Source organism: Ictidomys tridecemlineatus, chromosome 6, assembly GCF_052094955.1.
Source record: "Ictidomys tridecemlineatus isolate mIctTri1 chromosome 6, mIctTri1.hap1, whole genome shotgun sequence".
NCBI classification, from domain to species: domain Eukaryota; kingdom Metazoa; phylum Chordata; class Mammalia; order Rodentia; family Sciuridae; genus Ictidomys; species Ictidomys tridecemlineatus.
This window is the reverse complement of record NC_135482.1, coordinates 23,493,207-23,498,169: the sequence shown is the minus strand read 5'-3', so window position 1 is coordinate 23,498,169 and position 4,963 is coordinate 23,493,207. Positions and strand designations below refer to the sequence as shown.

The following is a 4,963-nucleotide window of genomic DNA, read 5'->3' as shown; positions in this document are numbered from 1 at the left end:
TTCATCAGTCCCTGGACCTGAGATGAACTCAGAGAAATGATGTCAGCTGTCAGCTTCCGCTGCTCACTGGGAGGGTCTTACTGAGAAATTACATTGAGCAATAAAAAAGAAAGTGGTTTTTCCTGCTCCGCTGGATGTGTGGCCTGAGATGAGTTCCAGTGACAGCAGTACCTTGTAGTTTACTCAACTGTCCTCAACCAGTGGATCCTGAGATTGCCCTCCCCCATCATAGGAAGCTCAGAAGCCTGAGTCAAAGCAGGGCTCTCCCTGCTTTGGTAAGAACAGGCTCGCCTTTGTCTTAACAGCAGGTTGACATTTTGATGGCATTTTCTGGGAGCTGGAATTCTACAGATCAGGGTTTTGTTGGAGGTGTCAAGCCTGCTCTTAATGAAGGGCTGTGCTCTGGCTTTTCCCTCCACCTGAAATACCCCACCCACCACAGCCAGGTCGGTCTCTCACTTCTCCTATTTCTGCTCCAATGTCCCCTCATCCAACAGGCCTCCCTTAACTGTCCCCACCACCTCTAGTCTCCCTTATCTTGCTTTATTCCTTTTCTCCACCTGATATAGCTTATACTTAATTATTTACTTGGTTTCCTTCCCCCGAAATGTAAGGGCTTTGTGATCCAAACCGTCCCTGGGGATTAAACCCAGGGCCTCACAAATGCTAGGCAAGAGCTCTATCATTGAGCTATACCCCAGCCAGAACCTTATTTTGTTCCCTACTATATTCTTGGCGCTTAGATTAGATTAAAAAATCTTTGCAGTGTCCACACTAGTCCACGCTTGGCAAAGATTTTTTAAAAATATTTTTTGTTAGTTATAGATGGACACAATACCTTTATTTATTATATTATGATTTTTAAAAAATGTGGTGCTGAGGATCAAACCCAGTGCCTCACACGTGCCAAGTGAGGGCTCTACCATTGAGTCACAATCCCAGCCCTCTGAAAAGATTTCGAATCAATGAAAACAAATATCGTCTACAGATAGGTTTTTATTTCAATGTCTGTATTTTTTTTTCTTTTTTAAAATATTGCCTTTGTTTCTCTATAACACAGCTCTTGACAAAGAGGAACCATGTCTCATGCCACTCTCCAAACGTCTAGAATGGAATAGGTGTCCAACAAATATTTATTAAAAGAAAAAAAGAAATGTGTAAGCAAATGAACAAAACATCACAGCAAAGGTGTGGCTAAAAAGATTGCCTGAGGCAGCCAAGTGACCCCACCTCTCCTTTCTCTCTCCCCATCCCCCCTGTCCCACGTCAGCTAGCTCAGTGAAAGTTGTCTGGTTTGGGGACAGAGCTATAAAGAGAGGAATTTGATCTTCCATTTTCTTTCTGTAAGAACATGAGAACATTTTGGGAAGAGAGGTATATGGAAAGGAAAGATGAAAGAGACTCCTAAAACAGAAAGGTAATGAAAAAAGAGGACCCAGGAAAGGAAAAACATGACATATTGGCAGCATCGTAGGATAGATGAAGGACTGGAACATTTAGTACACTTTATATTCCATGCAAGTTGTTTATGTGACTGTGCCATAAATTCCTTGTGACCCAAACCATCAAGAAATTCAGCTACCTTCACAGAGGCCTCACGTAAGTGGTTTTTAATGTGTGAAAAATCAAAGAAAGGAGCTAATTTTCCAACTGGTTCAAATCAAAGGAGAGCCAAAATAAATCCACACGTTTTAGACACAGAGTAGAGACCAAGATTCTCGAAGGATGGCAAAAATCAGAGGAGAACCCCAGGTCATAATCCCTGAAAACTTTGCAGAAATCTTGAGAGGGATGTGACTTTTCCCAGGCATGGGATCTAGTTACCCCTGGTTCACTTACACAGTTTCCGAGTTGTGTTGCCAGCCTGTGCACTCCTGGGACCTGGTCCTCCTACACTGGAAGCCCCTATGCACTGGAGGGCCATAGCATGGCTAGTGGATGGCACAATTGGATTGCGACTCATGGAATTTGACCTGTGCTAAATTGCAAGTCTGTACAAGAAGCAGCTTTGAACACACGTCTATCTTTCAAAAGCATTTCCTGCTTTTCCAATTAGGCTAACAATTAAAAAGATCCCTTTTCTGCATTTGCCTTTGTTGGCATTTGGCTCTTCCCTGGATAGCACGCTTATTTACAGGTTCTAGTTTATCTCACATACCTCTTAGGTAAAGAAATGCTACCACAGCCCAAGGGTGTAAAGCTTCCCAGGATAACTGGATCTGGCAAGTCACTGAATATGTTGGTGTACACACCACCCCAAGGGAGGTCAGAATAGCTTTGGCAGACAGCTAGGCGGCCAGAAGGATAGATAAAATCCAGGTCAAGGAATTGATGTTGGTAAAAAACTCAATAATGCTAATAATTTTTGTCCTATAGAAAGACATTAACTCTATCAAACACACATTCTTCTTCTTTTTAATTAGCTATTTCCTTATGAGGCATTCCAGAGAAGATGACTCTTTCTGGTGGTCACAGAGCATGGTGGTGGTAGGGTTAGACAAGCACACAGGCTTCTGACTCACAGTTCCACGCTCTCCCCCTGTGTAAACACTCCTGCATCCTTGTTTGGCTCCATCTTCTCTTAAACCAATCTGTGAATAATAACAGGGGAGTCTGATCAGACGGGTCCTGGTAATACAGAGTTGTTGGAAACCAAAGCTGCTTAAAGACAGAGCCGGAGAGTCAGGTCTCCCATCAACACCTGTGGACAGGTAGAGATATGGCTCTGGGAGTGATTTTACAAAATCTGTACCAGCCTCTACGAAATGGACTATGGTGGACTCTCAGGGACTTTTTCCTTTGGGATAGGTAGGAGTTGATTACAAAAATCAATCTTCTCTCTTAGATTCTCCAGATACTAAATTTCCATGTGGTTCTAACAATCATGAAAATGAATCGGGGGAGAAGTCCTTTTCTCAGAACACCAGCTCTGGGAACTTCACAAAAAATGTCAGGGACCACTAGAGCTTCCTTGAAAAAGAAGGAAGTTTTGAAAACCAGGGAACTTTCCCCCACCTCATTTTTGGCCTGACTTGTCCTGCCCCCAGTGGGAAGGAAGGCCGACGCTCACCGGAAAGCCTTGAACAAACACGAGGCCTGAGACCTCTTTCCCCAGTGCTTCCTGGGATTGATTTTCTGCTGGATGGAAACCCCCACCTGTCAGCCCCTTCCTTCACATCCTGCCACCTTCACCTTCCTTTCCCCTTGGGAATTTCATGAGGATGTGAGATGAGAGAGGAACTGTCTACCAGGGCATGATGGAATTTCTTCATCGTTGGGTTGGTCTTCCTGAGAATGGGCATCTTAGGCCTCCTCTCCAGCAACTCCACCCAGAAACTCTGAGAGTCTTGGGTACCCTGGTTCTCCTTCTTGCTTTCAGCTTCATAATAATGGCTCAGGATAAGTTGTTTGTTGAATCCTTCTTTTTTTCAGTTTGGCTTCTTCTCTTTTTCTGTTCAAAAGAAAACAATTCACAACATGGCTCATTTCTTGATCTTATCTGGCTAGTGACTCTCTTAGAGGCCTCTGCGGCCTACCATGACCGCGGATGTAATAAGCTTTCTTTAAATCAGAAGAACTGAATTTTGAAATAGATTCACCCTGAGTCCTTAGCCAAGTGCCCATGGAGTGCTTACTGTTTTAAAAGGGTTTCTGAACATCTCTTACGTGCAAGCACTATACCAGAGGCTATAGGAAATGTAAGGACTAGTATACAGCCCCTGGGATCACAGGAGCAGCACAGTGTAGAGCAGGCTTTCTGTGAGAACTGAGTTCAATTCCTGACTCTACCACTTGGTACTGAACAAATGAGGCAAATTACTTACCTTCCCTGAGCCTTGGTTTCTTTTCTTTTCTGTTTAAAAAATTTTTTATGTAGTTGTAGAAGGACAGAATGCCTTTATTTTATTTGTTCATTTATATGTGTTGCTAAGGATCGAACCCAGTGCTTCACACATGCTAGGCAAGTGCTCTGCCACTGAGATACAGCTGCAGCACTGAGCCTTAGTTTCTTTATAAAATGGGGATAATAAGATCTTACAGATATGTAAGAACTCTCTAATTAATGCACATAAACCCCTGAGCATGAACCCCAGTATTTGGTATGCACTAGTTGTAACGCATACTAGTTGCAATTATTTCAATTTGGTAGGGAATATACATATGTTCATTTGAAAATAAGATGGCAAAGGAAAAAAGGGAGGTGAAATTACCTTTAAGTTTCAAACTGAGTCCTGATAGGTAGTCTCTTGGAACATTCATTTAATCATTCACCATTATTCACTAGGGGCCTTTTACAGGCAAAAATCCTAAGATTCTTGTAAGATGGGCACTATTTATCACCATTCTAAAGAGAGGTGCCTGAGTTTACCCTGCAAGGTGGCATACACCTGTAATGTCAGCTACTTAGGTAGATACAGGAGAATCACAAGTTCAAGGCAAGCTTCAGCAGCTTAGCAAAACCCTGACTCAGAATTAAAAAAGGACTGGAGATATAATTCAGTGGTAGAGCACTTGTCTAGCATTTGGAGGTCCCGAGTTCTATCCCCAGCACTGCAAAATATAAAAAAATAAATAAAAATAAAGAGAGTGCCCCAGTGACACAGCTATGTGGTAAAGCCAGGATTCAACGGCATGCATGCCAATTCCAAACTCACTACCAGATCCACCAGGGCTCTGTATCTAAAAATCAGCTAAGGAAGCAAACCTTCCTAGTTCTTTCCTAGTCTACTTTCTTGCCCCCAACATGCACACATGTGTGTGACACATTTTTACATGTACACACACACACACACACACACACACACACACACACACACGCTTAAGTACCCAAACATGGCAAGCAGTAGTTGTGGGCAACACGCCATTAGAAGTCTCAGGAGTCAAGATGGCAAAGCAGGGGGGTCATATACTAAAGAGACTACATTGCCTGTTTCCTATCTGCAAGGACTGGCTGACTTGCCCC

At 43.0% G+C, this 4,963-nt stretch overlaps 1 long non-coding RNA gene across 1 annotated transcript; it reads right to left on the bottom strand.

Annotated features, from left to right (window-relative positions):
- Positions 1 to 978: 978 nt before the first annotated feature.
- Positions 979 to 3,983, bottom strand: LOC144378310 (uncharacterized). The gene is made up of 2 exons (XR_013440008.1): positions 3,249 to 3,983; positions 979 to 2,591 (listed from the first exon to the last, which is right to left on the bottom strand). It is a non-coding gene; the product is annotated as an uncharacterized LOC144378310 (long non-coding RNA).
- Positions 3,984 to 4,963: the final 980 nt, after the last annotated feature.